Raw genomic sequence first — 16,678 nt, 5'->3', positions numbered from 1 at the left:
GTCCAGGGGCCATTTTGAAACAGCCTCATTCCTTTGTGTCTGAAATAACCACTAGATGGCATTGCTATTTCAAAATGGATTATCTGGGGAAGGAATGGAAGCACCATCAGCTCCATCTCCACTCCTGCCTTGTCAATCTATTCCTTATGCAGGCAGACTGGACACCCATATCTGTTCTTCATCTCACATCCATCAGTTTTCTCATATAAAAAGATGGGGAAAATAATAGCATTTATTTGGTTTTTTATGAAGCTCATATTCAATAGTAGACAGTAAGCTATAAGTTCTAAAGCATTGAATATATATTAATTTGTCTAATCCCTATGAATAAATGTAAATCAAAAGAGTATGAAGTTATAAGAATGGAAAGAGTAGCTGTTAATGATTCCAACATTTAAGCTTTCTAATTCAGTCATTAAAAAAAAGAGAGACCAACACAAAAGGAGGTTTTGAAAAACTCTCTGTCTACCTCAAAAGTCAAAGTAAGGAAGAAAAAAAAATAAGATGCCTAAGAGAGCTTAAATAAGTATAAGATTATGTGTTTTTATCTCTAAATAGTCTCTAGTCTCGGTATACTCTTGGTCTTTAGCAAATATCAGAAGAAAATCCACATAAATATCACTTATATATCTGTGGTGAAATATATTAGGAACAATATTCATTATATTGCCTAGTGACCCCTACATAACATCTAAAGAGTCAAATTTCATTATAATTTATGTAAGGAAAATGATTTTTAAAATCTTGTAAGAGATTATGTGCCATATCATATATTCTTGTCTATCATGAGACTCAACCAATTTTAATGTTCATCTGAATATTAACCCTCATGGTAGGATATAGAGATGCTACCCATTTTTCATGGCCTGAGTCTGTTTCTTTCTCAGAAACTGAAATCAATGTTGGGCTTTCCCCCTCCCTTTTGGTATACCTCAAAGTCACTTGTGAAAGAGTAGTAATATATAAGATGTGACAAAATATTTAAAATGTATTGAAAATGCTTTTGACTTGTCAACCCAGTTAAAGGCACTATGAATTCATTCAAGAATTTTTTTTAACTTTTTGTATAACACCCTACAAGGTATTGAAAACAAAAGATAAACATAGGCTTCGACTGGAACTTAATGTTGTCAGAAGGGTAAAATGAGACATATATTAGTAAATCAATTTGCCTGGCATCGTCTAATGTAGTGCAAATGTGAGCTTATCACAATTTCATACTAGGCTGAGCATAGCACAAAAGACTCAGAGTTTCCTGGCCTGGAGAGATCTGGAAAAGTTTACGAGTGATTTCGAGGTCAGGAGAAGTTAGATAAAACAATGAGGTAAAGGTATGGTGGGAAGCAAGGTGAGAACCTACTTGATACCTCGGGAACAGCTATTAATCTGGCTTTAGCAAAGGGTTTATTGTGTGGTTTGGGCATTAAAAGTTAGAGTCTGAAGGTTGAAGTGCAAGGCTAAAAAATTACTACTCATTATACACATGTAACTGTTGTGTAAAATTCAAGCTAAATTGGGAAGCTCCTCATAATTGATGGCCCTCTAGGTAGAGCAAATACCTACTGAACTAATTGCTGATTCTTAAATACCCCTAGGCTGCTTCTTGGGCTTCCTAAATAATTGAAAGCCCAGGTAATCATAGATGATCAGTGTGCAGGAGGAGACATTTACAGCAAAACTCTAGGAAGCTGTTTTGAATTTGCCTTTTGATGAATCCCAATTTAGTTAAATATTGACCATTTGAAAATATTCTTTTTCTTTTTTTTTTCAGTGTTGGGATTGAACCCAGGGCCTTGTATATGCCAGGAAATTCCTCCATCTCTGAGATACATCCACAGTTACTAAAATTCTTCTTCTTTTAATGGGATGTCAGTGTGTGTTGTGCCCAGGTGGGTGTCCCTCAAAGTCAAGGTAAAATCATGTTCATATTTGTCTAGAGCCTATTTTACTTTGTATTATTCCATAAATTTGGTCTAGAAAAATTGATCCATTTATGGAATATTTTTTTCTTTTCAATTTTATTTACTTATTAAAAGAGATAAATAGATATTAGGTATTAATAAGCAGATTTGATGCACCAGGGCAGTTCATCATTTTGTTTCTACAACACAGAGAATCCTTTATAAGTTTGAAATAATGACACATTTTCCCATAGCCTATTTCACCCAGGATTAACAGCTTTCAATAAGCAGTGCTTCCTTATAATACATAGTCTTGAGGTAGAACCCTCAGGCCATCATTGGGTACCCATTCCTTTCCTCTGAACACAACCTTATTGGTACCTTTTCTAAATGTGTCCTTTTCAGTGTACGGAAATCAGGTCTGATTTCCAAATTTCAGAAGTTGATTGTTCACAGAAAAAGGACACACCTTCATTATTCTAGTTATTATTTGTTCATTCACAGTCGTTCACTCAACAAAGTTTGATCCATGTCTACTAGGCACCACGCATATCACCAAACAGACAAGAGTCCTTCCTCCTATGGAGCTCATAACCCAAGGGGGAGACAGATACCAGAGAGAAATGTACACATAGCTAAAATTATGCAAAGGCTATTTTGGGATTATGGAGACAATTTGAATGCAGTGGAAGGAGAAGTTTTCCTCAAAAAAGTTGCCTACCTCAAAGTTGAGGCTGCAAGAATGGGTAAGAGTTGAAAAAGAATGAAGGAAAACTGGAGTGAGCAAAACTATCAGAGTTATGTGGAAAAAAAATGAGAAAAATGTTGCAGGAGTACCTTCTAGGACAAGAGGATGATGAAGACAGTGGTGATGGTTAGTGAGGAGGAAGGAGGTATTGAGCTGGAAAAGCTCCCAGGAAGGAGTCCTCCAGGCCTGTGCAGAAGCTGAAGGAAGAACTATTTGACCAAAATGTGCAAAGAACAGGGTGCAGGGGGAGAGTGGAAGAGGGCCATTTTGGCCTCTGAGAACACCGGATCCTTTTAGCTGCATACCACTAAAAAATGACCACCTCGTAACCAGCAACCTCAATTTCTCTAGGTGACCCCTGCTTTTGATTATATAACAGGGTTATAATGTTAATCCTTTGTAAACTGTATCTTGTTTACTGATTTTCTTTCTCATTTTTTTCTTTAACATGAGTAATGACAGGACTATACAAAACAATTCTGGACCTTCTACCCCTTGGAATTAACCTCCAACCTACCGTGCCTTGGTATGGGCTAGTGTTTCAGTTCTCCTCCTGCCTCCACTAAAGCTCAGCTATACACAGTTAACTCCTTTAATCTTTTCTCACCCAGTTAGTCCCATTTTCTTAATCATTTTTGTTCCTCCTCTCACTATTCCCTTGAAAATTGCTTTATCTCATGGTCAATTTATCACATAGCTATTTAATTTTTACCAGGCACATAAACCCCTCAGTGAAAATAGCTCTGAGAAGCACATTTGCACTCACTGTAGCTCCTGCCTTTCTGAGAATATTGCTCACTCTTGCCGTATAGATTGGCTTATATATGTATCTCAGAGTTGAGTGCAATTAGCAGGATGTCTGTGTGCTAATGGCCATGCCATCTTGACTCTGACCTCATCGCGTCAAGAGGCAGACGCAGAGTATAAGTGGAAAATTTAACATAGACTTTCAAATCAGACCCGCCTAACATGTGGCTGGCTCCCTACTTTGAGTTTCAGGGGCATCTATGTTTGATAATAATTACAAACGTATCTCTGGAATGAGACTGGCAGGATTTGCATCTACATATCGTTCCCTTCCAGCACAGTGGTGTTGGGTAAGTGAGTCAACTGTTCTATGCCTTAGTTTCTCCTATGTGAGATGAAGATAATGATCATACCTCTGCTAGGGCTGTTGTAAAGATAGACTGCCAAGTGATTAAGAGAAAATCTTATTGGAGGTAAAGGTTCAGTAAATGCTGACAGTACTTCTTTGAAATGGAATATATATATATATATATATATATATATATATATATATATATATATTAACCTCCCAAAATCATTATCTAATATCTCTCTCTCTCTCATACACACACACACACACACACACACACACACACACACACAACATGTAAGTCAATTGATAAGAACATTTCTTAGAAGTTCATTAAAAATAATCTCTCTTCTCCACACATTTGCTGTTATGAATGCAGCTTATAAAGTTAAACTTTTCAAAAAATAACCAAAAAATATAAAACCATCAGATGACTGGTGGAAGATATTGTTGTCCAGTTTCTTGGAGAAATTACAGTTAGATTTGAAGCAATGGAAGAACTCATAAACACATTGCATATTCAATTTCATACAATTTAAAACTGTATATGCAATAAAATAACTAAAACAAAAAATAAAGTGACAAATAATGAAGAACATTTTAATTCACGCCATAGGAAATTGTTGTGGAAATTAAATAAAATCAAGTGAAATAATCTATGTAAAAATGTGTGGTCACCTGTAAAACATAATAGGACATAAAGGTCTTAAAATCAGCATACTATAGTAACGCAGCCACATCAGTGTTTATAGAAGCTCAATTTACAATAGCTAAATTGTGGAACCAACACAGATGCTCTTCAACAGATGAATGGATAAAGAAGCTGTGGTACATATAAACCATGGAATATTACTCAGCATCTAAAGAGAATAAAATTATGGCATCTGCAGGTAACTGGATGAAGTTAGAGAATATTATGCTAAGTAAAGTAAGCCAATCCCCCCAAACCAAGGGCCAAATGTTCTTTCTGATACATGGATGCTGATCCATAATGGGATGGGGAATGGGGGAGGAAAAATGGAGGAACTTTGAGCAAAGGGGATGGAGAGATGAGGAGGGAGCATGGGGACAAGAAAGATGGTGGAATAAGATGGACATGCTTATCCTAGATACATGTATGACTGTACATATGGTATGATACTACAGCGTGTACAACTAGAGAAATGAAAAGTTGTGCTGCAATTGTGTACAATGAACCAAAATAAATTCTGCTGTCCTATATGCCTAATTTAAATAAATAAATAAATTATAATAGGGATGTATGTGTTGTTATAATTATACTACCATTTATTCAGTGAGTGATTCGTATGCACCAAATACTGTCCTGGGTTTTTACCTCAATAGAATTTTGATGGCAATTTGGGCTTCCCTGTACCTTTAGATACCTCTGATCCCATGGCTTTGGGATAACCAAAGTTTTTGTGGTTGTTATTTGTTTCTTTTTGGTACTAGGACTTGAACCCAGAGGCACTTTACCACTGAGTTCAATCCCCAGCCTTTTTATTTGTGATTTTGAGACACAGTCTCATTAAGTTGCTGAGGGCCTCTCTAAGTTTGCTCAGATTACCTTGGAACCTGTGATCTTCCTGCATTGCTGGGACTAAAAGTGTGCATCACCAGGCCAGCAAAACCAAAGTTTTAATGGAAGTTCCATTAGTCTTGGATCATCTCACCACAAACATCCTTGCCAACCTCTGGCACCTGACTTTTCTTGGTGTTTTTTTTTTTTTTTTTTTGGTGCTGCTTCACATCAAGTTAAGTCCTTTCTTCTAAAATAATCTTATTCTATGTATGTTAGGAGTATTAGGAACTTGTTCATAACCTGGCAAACTCCAAGGGATCACGTGGTGGCAGAGCATGTCACTGTGAAGCTCTTGTCACCACACCACCTCCTCAACCTCAGCCCTGTCCTTCATCATCTCAACAAAAGCTTCCCTGTCTGAAGAGAAACATCTCCCTTCATTCTCTGTGGCCTTGAAACCACCTCTAGTGGGTTAATTATAGCACGTTTTGAACAAAGGAATCCCTCTTCCTAAGGTGATTCTTACATTAATCTCTGAGAGGATTAAATCTTGTTTGTCTAATTATGTATATTATTTCAAATCCTCATAATAGTCTTGCAAGAGGTATCCATTCTCATATTTAGTCAGGGGAAAAATAGAGACACAGTGATGAAGTCCTATTCCTAAAGTATAAACTAACAGGTAGCTATGTGATATTTACATTCCAATTGATTTACACAACCAGGTCTAATAATTGGAAAAATTGTCATCCTTGATTTCTAGCAATGCAATCCATTATTTATCCTACAAATAAGAGCAACAATAATAATTGTAGCATTGAACACAAATTGAGTGATAATCATATACTGGACACATTCAATGTGATTCCTATATATTCACTTATTTAATCCCTACAACATTTCAGTCAGATCAACATCATTATAATTTCCACTCTATAAATGATGAACAATGCAAATAAAAATAGTAAATAATTTACTGCAGCACCTAAGCTTGTAGAGGCCTGAAACCCAGTAAATTCTTATACTCTCTACATTAACACAGAATGAAAGACTCACTAGGCACTTGCAATTGAAAAATCTAAAAATCTGAAACCATAATAATTCTCAGTTTTACTTTTCTTAAAATGAGGAAATAACTTGTTTAAAAACAATACCCAGTACTAATACCATGATTTTAAAGCTGTGTACACACATATACAAACAAAAAACTTTAAATATTTAACTTATTCTATCTCCAAAGAATTTATTGTGAAGACGTTCTTTTTTAAAGTACAAAAAGTAGATGTAACCAGTATTGTGCATTGCAGTTTAAATGCCTAATACTTGAGTAAAGAAATTATGGTATGCCAATTAAATGTAATATACTGTAGTGATTAACATTTAATTTAATGACTAAGTACTTATGTGGAAAACTGTGTATCTGAATAAAGTAATTTAAAATCAATGAACAGAGTACAGTCAGTATTCCATATCTCTGGGTTCTTCATCCACAGATTCAACAAATTATAGATCAAAAATATTTTACCAGCTTTTAAACTTATTTATGATTTATTTTTAGCTGTACATGACATTTAGATTCATTTTCATAATTAACAAAACATGCAATATAATTTTCTATATTTCATTTCCCTTATTTCCCCTTTCTCTCTGCCTCTCCCTCTCCCTGTTTCCTTCCTTCTACTCTAGTGATCTTTTTGCTATTTACTTTTAGATTACTATTTATGTTTTTGATTAGTGTCTGGGATATACATGATGGTGAGATTCACTGTAGTATATTTATTTAGGTACATAGGAAAGTTAGTTCAGATTCATTCCACTGTTCTCTCATCCTGTCTCTTCTCCCTCCCACCCAGTCCCCTTCATCTGCTCCACTGGTCTTTCTTCTCCTTTGATGGAATCCCCTGTCCCTTCTTTCTCTCTCTACCCACACCCTCTCTCTCTTTTTCCTCCTTATTTTGGACTAATTCCCACATATCAGAGAAAACATTAGACCTTTGGCTTTCTGAATCTGGCTTATTGCACTTAGTACAATATCTCCAGTTCCATCCATTTACCAGCAAATGTCATAATTTCATTCTTCTATAAGGCTGAGTAATATTCTATTGTGTATTTATACTATATTTTATTTATCCATTCATCTGTTTATGGGCACTACGGTTGGTTCCACATCTTGGGTATTGTGAATTGTGCTGCTATAAACATTGATGTGACAGTGACTCTATAGTATGATGATTTTATGTCTTTTGGATTTATGCTGAGGAGTGGAATAGTTGGGTCATATGAAGGTACAATTCTTAGTATTTTTAGAAATCTCCATACTGCTTTCTAGAGTGGTTGCTCTAATTTTCAGTCCCACCATCAATGTGTGAGTGTACCTTTTACCCTTTCCCCTCACCATGAATAAGGGGAATCGTGTAGAGCAGTCTGGCTAGGGAAATGCTCTCCCAACCCAGCAATCTGCTCAGCTGCCATGGAGTCAGATCAAATATATTTTTTTTAAATTATGTCTGTATTGAACATGGATAGACTTATAATTATTTATTTAGCATTTAATTGCATTAGGTATTATAACCCAGAGATGATTTTAAGGGAGAATGAGCATAGTTTATATGCAAATACTATAACATTATAGATAAGTAACTTAAGCACTGTGGATATTGGTATGCACAGGGGTTGTGGAACCAAATCCCCACCAATGCTCCAGGAAATCTGTATTACTAATAATACTAAAGATAATATATGCTTATGGACAAAGACCTAGTATAGAAAGTATGAACTTAAATTAGTGAAAGATGTGGTGTTTTCAATATTTTAATGTAAAGAACATTTTCTGTTATATTATTTGTATACTAGAAAGGAATTGGTAGACAATATGGGAATTAAAGAAGATGCTGTTGTATGAATTATTTATGCCACTCTACTCTTGGAGAGGGATTTTATTTTGGAGCAGGATCTAATGGTAGTCTCTTACTGAGCTGAGGTGTCCTAAACTTCTACAAACCGACTTGTGTCCACAGTCTTTCCTATAAGCCCTACTTATTCATTTTCTCTCAATTATTCCTTCCCAGAGTGCCTTTCTGTGCCAGGAGTTATCAACAGGAAATTGACATCCCTCACCTGCAATTTCCTAATCACTACCCTTTTGTGTCACCATTATGATGAAATGTACCCTATCATTCAGCTATTTGGGGCATAGTGAAAAATCGAGAACCCCTGTGAAAGTATGGATCCTCCTGCTCAGGAAAGTACTTGTCTAAATCTGAATCTCCCCTCTAAATGTTTACAGCATCTTGCTTTGAATCCTGAAATGTGTTTTCTGGGCATTGTCTTCTAACACTTGGGGGGCACTCCTCGAGGGCAGAGAGAAAACTGTTCTGTTCATTCTGGGGTAACTAAGCAGGTGACTTACCTGAATGGCCCCTCCAATCTTGATTGCCTTCTCTATTCCCAATCTAAGGAAGTTCAACTCCATATCAAGCTTCAGTTGGAATGGTCACCTCTCTGCAATTTCCCAAACTGGTCATACAGAAAAAGGAATCCTACCTCTCACTGACTAACACTTTGAACACTCTTGTTGTATTTCTGACAGTGGGTGTTTCATTGTATGATGGCAATATCCTTGTAGTTATCAACAATTATAAAAACAGTATATCTATTTGGTAAATCTTGGCTAGAATGGTGGAATAGAAAGTCTTACTTATTCCATTCCCTGACAAGCACTATGCATTTAAACCATACTTTACATACCTTGATTTTACTAGTTATGAAACATTCATTGCACAAAGGGGCTTACCAAACATACCGTTCAATAATATGCTTACTTTTCCCCCTACACAAAGTACATAATTAACCTTGTCAAGTTATATTGATTTAGTTAATTTTTCTAAATAGATCTATAGTGGTCCTGTCTCTGGGAACATAGTGACTTAATTGTTCTTCAATGGATACTGAGTTCAGTTGTATTTCATTATTTACTTATTTTAAATTATACTGCAATGAACATTTATCTATATCTATATAGGGAGAGATATAGATATATATGTGTATATATATATATACACATAAATAAAGATGTTCATTGCAGTACTTCATAGACATTGTATGTTATTATATACAAACACTTCCTTTACCTATTTTTTTTCTAGGACAAATCTAGGGAAATAAAATTGTTGTGTCCATCGGAACACATATTTTTCATTTTCACATAAAACCACATTGCCCACCAGAAAGGCTTTATCAAGTAAAATTCCAATAAGATTGTATCTAAGTCCTTGATTTCCTGTGCCTTTGCCAGCACTGATTATCTTCATAATATATTTTAAGTGCTTGTTTATTTCTCTACCTTCCCTACTAGATTAGTTTTATAGAAGGCAAGGCTGTATATTTATCATCTTTTGATATCCAATTAGCTTTTTTAATAAATATAAGCACTTGGTTAATGTAAACTGTGCTGTTTCTGAAATAAATATGAATATTTTAAAGTGCTAAATTATGAATCAGATTATAGGTGCTCTAAATATATTTGAGGAACTGTGGAGGGACATTAGACCCAGAGAGGTGGCTGCTTGAATTGAGTTCTATCACCTACTCACTATATCCTGAGACAAGGCACAGCACTTCCTTGAACTTTTGTTTCTTCATTAGAATAGGCATAATGGATTCTGTAAATTTCTTGTAGTGGCATTCATGAGAGGAGAAAAAGTCTGTAAAATCTTGCTTCTTTAAATAAGGTTTACAAAAACATCAGCATTGGTACCACTTTGCAAGCTAGTTAAAAAATGCAGAATCTCAGGCTACTGAAATGCTGAATCAGATTAGAATTTCAACAAGATCTCCAAGTGATCCTTATTCAGTTTAACATTTAAGAAAGAGGCATTAAACATTAAGCATGGCACCAGCTACATGAAAGGCAATTCATAAAATGACGATGTGATATATATATATATATAATATATTATATATATATAATGTACCTCATGCTCAATAAGCCATATTGTAATAATTTTTATTTGCTGTTCTAAGTCAGCTTTAAAATAACAACTTGGGTTTATGCAAAAAGCTACATTTCTTTAATGTATGCACAAGTTCTATTTTGGAGTTAGTGACGTGCTATGCAGTGGAATGTAAGTGATTTACACTTGGCGATTCATTTGGGAGACAGTGGCGCATGGGACTTCAGTATTAGAAAGGACTGGAAGAGATTCCCAGCTCTGCTGCTCATTAACTGACAGGTTCCAAGCAAATCGCTTAATACTCCTGAGCTTTACTCTCTTTAGCTGGTTTTTCTAATATGTTTAACCATTTACATGTGCAATGCCATGAATGCTAGGTTATTTCAGGCATCATGAATGTTATCTATTGATGGAGACTGTGTCATTAGTAAGTTCTTGGCAATATTCTAAATGCCTTAAGTAGTTATTTCATTTATTCCTCACAAAATCTTATGAATTAAATTTGTTATCATTCCCATTTTTTTACAAAAGCAAATAATCTCAGGGAGGCTAAGTAACTTACATAAAGTCACAAGTCTGTAAATGGCAAGCTGAAGCTATAAATCCAGTTTGCCATCAGAGTCTTATCATCATTTTCTTCTTTCTTTTTTACTTTTTTCCCCTGATTTACAATGCTTCCTTCTGAAATGATGCCTATGTGTTGCTTATTCTTGTCTGTCAGGTGCCAACTCTTATTTAATATCCTTGAGTAACGTTTTTTGATTTTTTTGGTCTCATTTCCCACCTTTCTTTTTCACTTTTTTTTTCTTTTCACTTTTTTTCCTTTTCTTTTCCTTGATCACCTGGTAGTACTCTTGAGCTCTATGTGTCTACATTAGTGATGCTGACATGCTTCAAAGGTGATTGAACTGATGAAGTTTTTCTTCCTCTCCAGCTCATCCGGCAAGGCTTCTAATAGCTTTCAATGTCTCTCACATGTGGACAGTAATAGTACATGTATGTGTCTATGAGATGCCAGGTATGGAGCTAAGAGTGCAGCTCAGTGGTAGAGTGCTTACCTACCATGCATGTAGCCCTGCATTTCATCCCAGCACTAAATCAACAACAATGAAGACACTAGGCACTATTCTAAGCAATTTACTTGAATTGACTGTTAGTCTTAAAAGCTCAATGAGAGCAGAGCATGGTGACCCATGCCTGTAATCTCAGCCTCTCAGGAGGCATAGGGAGGGAGATTGCAAATTCAAAGCCAGCCTCAGCAATGTATTGAGATCCTAAGCAACTTAGCAAGACCCTTGCAACTTGGAGAGACCCTGTCTTAAAATAAAAAAATAAAAAGAGCTTGTGTTCTAGCTTAGTAGTTAAGTGCCCCTGGGTTCAATCTCCTGGTACCAAAATAAAATAACAACAACAAAAAAAAAACTCAATGAGAAAGTTTCTGTAGTTATTTACTAAAGAAACTAAGGCCAGAGATCTGACACCTGCTCAAGGTCACATAGGTGGTAAAGCTGAGATTGAGACTCAGGCAGTATCTCAACAGAATCCATGATTTTACCTTTGTAATTATTGCTTCCCTGTTAAATTTCAAAGCAGTATTGAGAGATCAGTAGGGATATACTAGAACCATTACTTTGCAAATAAATTAAATGGTTCACAGTATACATATTCCCCAACTTATGATAGGTTACATCCCAATGAATCAATTTTAATAAAAATATTACAATTTGATAATGCATTTGCTGCACCTAGCCTACCAAGAATCATGGCCTAACAACTCAGTACACTGTAAAGCAGAAGTAATTTTGGCTGCATGGGTGCTGTGGCTAACTGCTGTCCAACATCTCCAGAGAGTTTCCCATCCTCAGGTCACTAGCCTGGGAATAGATCAGAACTCAAAAATTGAAGTACAATTTCTACTCAATATGTATCACTTTTACTCCATCCTAAGGTCAAAAAATGTAAGTCAAGCTATCATAAATAAGGGACCATTTGGATATGATTTTCCTGAGCTCCCATAAACCCAGGTCTCCTGACTCCAGACTAGCGGAATCAGGAAAGGCAACTCAGGAAAAAAAAAACAGTTATAGTGAAAGCCATGAAGAAGTTTGATTGGGAATGCAGTCTGCAACATGCCCAAATGGAGAGGTGCTTTGGATTTCCTGTTAGATTTGTTCTGTCAATCTCTGCTGAAGCATAAGTCTTTGTCCTTCCCAACAAGTCCATTCTGCACCATCAGTTTGATCCTGCATCTGGAATCCTATGGCTCTGAATTTGCAATGCAAAATAATGTAATTTTGTTATAGTTTGTGTTTTTCCTATTTATCAGCTCTGGTGCCTTTCTTAACAGCCTGACCCTTCCCCTTCACATCTGTCCATTGAAGCTGTGTTAGAAGAAAAATAATCCTCCCATGAGTCGACCAGCATCCTCGCTCTCTGTGAAGAACTGACTCTGAACCTGTCATTTCTGTTTTCTAATTATTCAGTCAATTGTTTCCTCTCCTATTTTTAAAAATAATTTCTCTCCCCATTTTCCAGATCATGTAGCTTGTAAATGCTTTCTATTTATATTTTATTCTGAGCTCTAATTTGTTTCCAAAGTGCCAGTTGTCAGCATTGGGAGGCTCCATGTTCAATTTAAAATATTATTTTCTACCCTTCTATCCAGTAAAAAAAATGAATTATGGATTTCAGTCAGAATTAATAAAAAGTTAATTTACAAATTTAGAGGACACATTTCCCATTTTAATCTCTGATTTTAAGTGTAAATAGGGAATATATTATCCTCCATTTTTAAAAACTAATGCTAATACCTCCAGTAAAATCCGTTCTGTCCTTCTTAGCTTCTTTATAAACCTATACTTTTATCAGCTAATTAGAACAGAAGTAATTAAAAGTTATAATCTCCACATTAGGAAACAAAATTACTATTGGAACAAGTCAAGCAGTTGACCATTTGGCTTCTGCTTTGATAAATGTTAGATAGTACTCTTTTCAGTAGGGAAGGAAAGATGGAGTTGTCCAATAACAATGATCTTGTGAATCTCAGGCTTAGCAGAGAGGCTGGGAAAGAATGAGTAAACTCCTTGGTGTCTCTATTCTGCAAGTGAAATACTGCCTTCTCCTGAGTGACCATATCTATTCATGAGTCTACAGAGGTTTCCCTGGGCTTGTCAATGTGGTTTCCTTAAATTATTCCATTACAATTGGATTTTTCCAGCAAGTCTCAAAGCTACTTTTGTAATCTAAAGGGAAATTATACAAAGCAGTTACCGCAATGCCTAATATCCCATGGATACTCAGGATTAACAAGACAGTGAATTGGGCAAGAAGGGGACCATTGATTACAGCAGGCAGTGACTAGAGAGAGCATCATGGAGACCTTAAATTTTAGAGAAAATGATATGGTGGGGTGGGGGGTGATATGACATAAAGTGATAGAATACAAAGAAATTGAGATTGTGGGGTAGAAGTTATAGCCTCCAATAAAGTGACTCCCCTTCTCTGGATCTCAGGTTGCACCTGTCAAAAATGAGGGTGTTGAGTTGAGCAACCCGAAGGTTTTAGCATCTCGTTACTACACCCAGCATACTGTAAGTAAATCTGTGGCCTTTATGGAATGGAGCAATTTCTGTGTCTTCTTTTATTGTTAATACAAAGAAAAGAAACAGTAAATGGGTCTATAAAAATAAATTTTTTCACTCTGGAGGCAAAAGTGAAATATTGGAAGGCTTTGCCATTGCAAAGAAGCAGATAACAAGATAATTAGATGCATTAAAAATGAGAAAGCACCAGGCCCAGACAAACTACAAGGCTCAGTTCTGAAGCTATGAAAAGGAAAAGGGGGAAACCTGTGGCAAGTCCACAGGAAAACAGGGACTCAGCAGCCAAGCTCTTGATTAAGTTCCAGAGACCTCCCACCCAGACACCAGTATTCTCTGATGCCAGAAAACCAGAACCAGGCCCATGTGTGAAGGCACAGAGATGGCAAATATGCCTCCAATCATATACCTTCAGCTAAGTATGCTTTATACTTCTGTAAGACTGTGTATCTCTATGATATGCCAATGGCCTTTCTCCAGTCTGACTCTGTCTTCCATTAGAATGTGAGCTGCTCTTGAGCAAAAAAATGTATTTCATTCATACCAGATATGGCAAATATTTATGAAATGAATGAATTAAAAAATGAAGGAAGGAAATAAAAGATCTAAGTTTGGGCCTCATTGCCATGTAAGCTCTCTCAGAGAATTATATATTTTGGGTGAGTATATTTTGAATAACATTCTTGAACTAAATAACTTACAGAATTTTTGCTTCTACAAGAGTCTGGCCAAGTCCCAATAGAGTCTTAAGAGTAAGATGAAGACGACTTTTGTAAGACAAATCTGATAAGTAAACTCACATGGTCAAAAAGGTTTGGCAACTCTGTGCACCAGGCTATTTTTAAAGGTATCATTTTCAACTGCATTTAATATGTAAATATGGATAGTGACAGTAAATATTGTGACTGGCTTTGCTGTATTTCTTGAGTTACAGAAGAGGTAAATTTTAAACAGATTAAATGGTTCAATATCACAGAGCACAGCACACAGGTTAGGATTTTATCCAAATTATGCCTAGTTCCAAAATTCATCATCTGTGTGCTATGCCTGAAGCCTTCATCATTATGGGCTGCTGGTCTTTCTATGCCTCTGGTAGAGAGAGGAATTAGCATCATGTCAGACAAGGCTCAGGATAACATTCAACTTGTTTGTTATGGGTCTGAAAGCCCTGTCTTTTGAAAGTGGCTTGCTGGCTCTGAATTAAGTCCTTCTTGACCACTGAGTCTCAGGGTAGGCCTATGCTTCAGGAGAGGATCCCTAGAGAGAACCTTGATAGTACCAAATGGAGATGCATTACCGCTCTAATTAAAGAGTAGGGAAACTGAGATTCAGAAAATGTTATACCCCAAGGTCATGCTTACTTAATCAGAAAAGCCTGAAATTGACCCCTAGACTTCTGTCTCCTTGTCCAATATAATTTCTACAAGTCCTTTACTCAGAGCATCCTGAGATATCACAGAGCTTAAGCAGGGTAAGGCATGGAAGCACCTGCTATGGAGGCAGATTGTCTTGACTCTTAATCCTGACTCTGAATCTTGCTGGCTTTGTGACCTTGGACAAATTGCTCCATATCTGTGAGGCTCAGTTTCCTCTCCCATGTAATGAGAGAACTAATACCTACCTCACTGAGTTGCTATGAGAATTAAATGAATCTGTGAATTAATTAACTTATTCTCCGCCTTGTTCCAGAAAGGATTCAAGGTGGCTTACAAGGACACGATAATATAAAGAATAGAGGAGAAAAGAAATAAGAACAAGACAGGCAGAAAGGGGAGTCAGTCCAATGCAATGGCTAAGAATAGGTGACCTGTTTTTTCTCAAAGCTGTCCAGTAGCCAAGCCCAAACGGGAAAGCTTGGCAGCTATAGTGCATGCCATATTCATGAGATTATAACAGACCCATGACTAAAAGGGGAGTGTGACTATGTTTAAGATACAGGATATATTTCACATTTCTCTGTCTAATATATAAGTTATATATGTTCAGGTTGTAGGTATTGCACTAGGTAATGCAGATCAATGTTGAAGAGGCAGGCAAGGTCTCTGGCCTCATGGAGGTGACCATCTTAATGAGGAGGACATGTCAGTAGGATGTATCATTTTCATGAATGCACCATTACCAAAAACTTGCAAATAATCTATGCACTAAATTAAATTGCACACACCAAGTCTGAACAGAGTACTTGGAAAATAGGAAGTGTTTAATATTTATTTGTTCACTCATTTAATAGTTATTTGTCTATGATATGTATGTCTATATCTATCTATCAATCTATCTATATATATATGTATGTGTGTGTGTGTGTGTGTGTGTGTGTGTGTGTGTGTGTATTGTTAGGTGCTGGGGATATGAAGTGCACAATATAGTCCAAAATCCCTGCTTTTAATCTATTGTGAGAGATAATTAAGACAACCATTAAGTGAGATTTATAGTGTATTAGATATTTATAAGGAAATGGTAGTGCTGAAAGTAGTTTGGTGAGACCTTCTGAGAAAGTAACATTTGAGTCTAGACTTGAAGGGAGACAGAGGAAGCCATGAAGTTTCTAAGAAGAAGAATGTTCTTAGCAGAGAGATTAAGTGCAAGGCCAAAGGCTAGCATGAGCCTGGCAGTGTCCACTCAGCATTAGGAGGAATTTTTTTTTTCCAATCAAAAGTAATAAAAACTCAACTTGAATCAGGTTAAGTGAAAGATATTTACACAAAGGGGGTTTAGGTGGTTTATAGAATCTGAAGATGAAAAGCAAGAAGGCAGTACTGGGGAGCTCTGCAGTCATCTTCTTATAACTTTACTCACAAAGGAGGGCAGCAGATATGTTTCTCCCTGCCTGTTCTTGGATAGGTTATAGGTTATAGCACAC

At 36.3% G+C, this 16,678-nt stretch overlaps 1 protein-coding gene across 12 annotated transcripts in view; it reads left to right on the top strand.

Annotated features, from left to right (window-relative positions):
• Positions 1–16,678, top strand: part of Tenm4 (teneurin transmembrane protein 4) — a 2,824,428-nt gene that overhangs the window by 1,413,420 nt on the left and 1,394,330 nt on the right. For 11 of the 12 annotated variants that reach the window (XM_078046770.1, XM_078046771.1, XM_078046767.1 and 8 more), the window contains exon 5: positions 1,772–1,889. The exons of the other annotated variant lie outside the window; for it this stretch is intronic. The gene's annotated coding sequence lies outside the window, so the exon portion shown is untranslated. The remainder of the gene's footprint in view (positions 1–1,771; positions 1,890–16,678) is intronic. 12 annotated transcript variants of the gene reach the window in all.

Source organism: Ictidomys tridecemlineatus, chromosome 4 (genome assembly GCF_052094955.1).
Source record: "Ictidomys tridecemlineatus isolate mIctTri1 chromosome 4, mIctTri1.hap1, whole genome shotgun sequence".
NCBI classification, from domain to species: domain Eukaryota; kingdom Metazoa; phylum Chordata; class Mammalia; order Rodentia; family Sciuridae; genus Ictidomys; species Ictidomys tridecemlineatus.
Note: the sequence above shows the minus strand (reverse complement) of the source record. Positions and strands in the feature narration are given on the sequence as shown.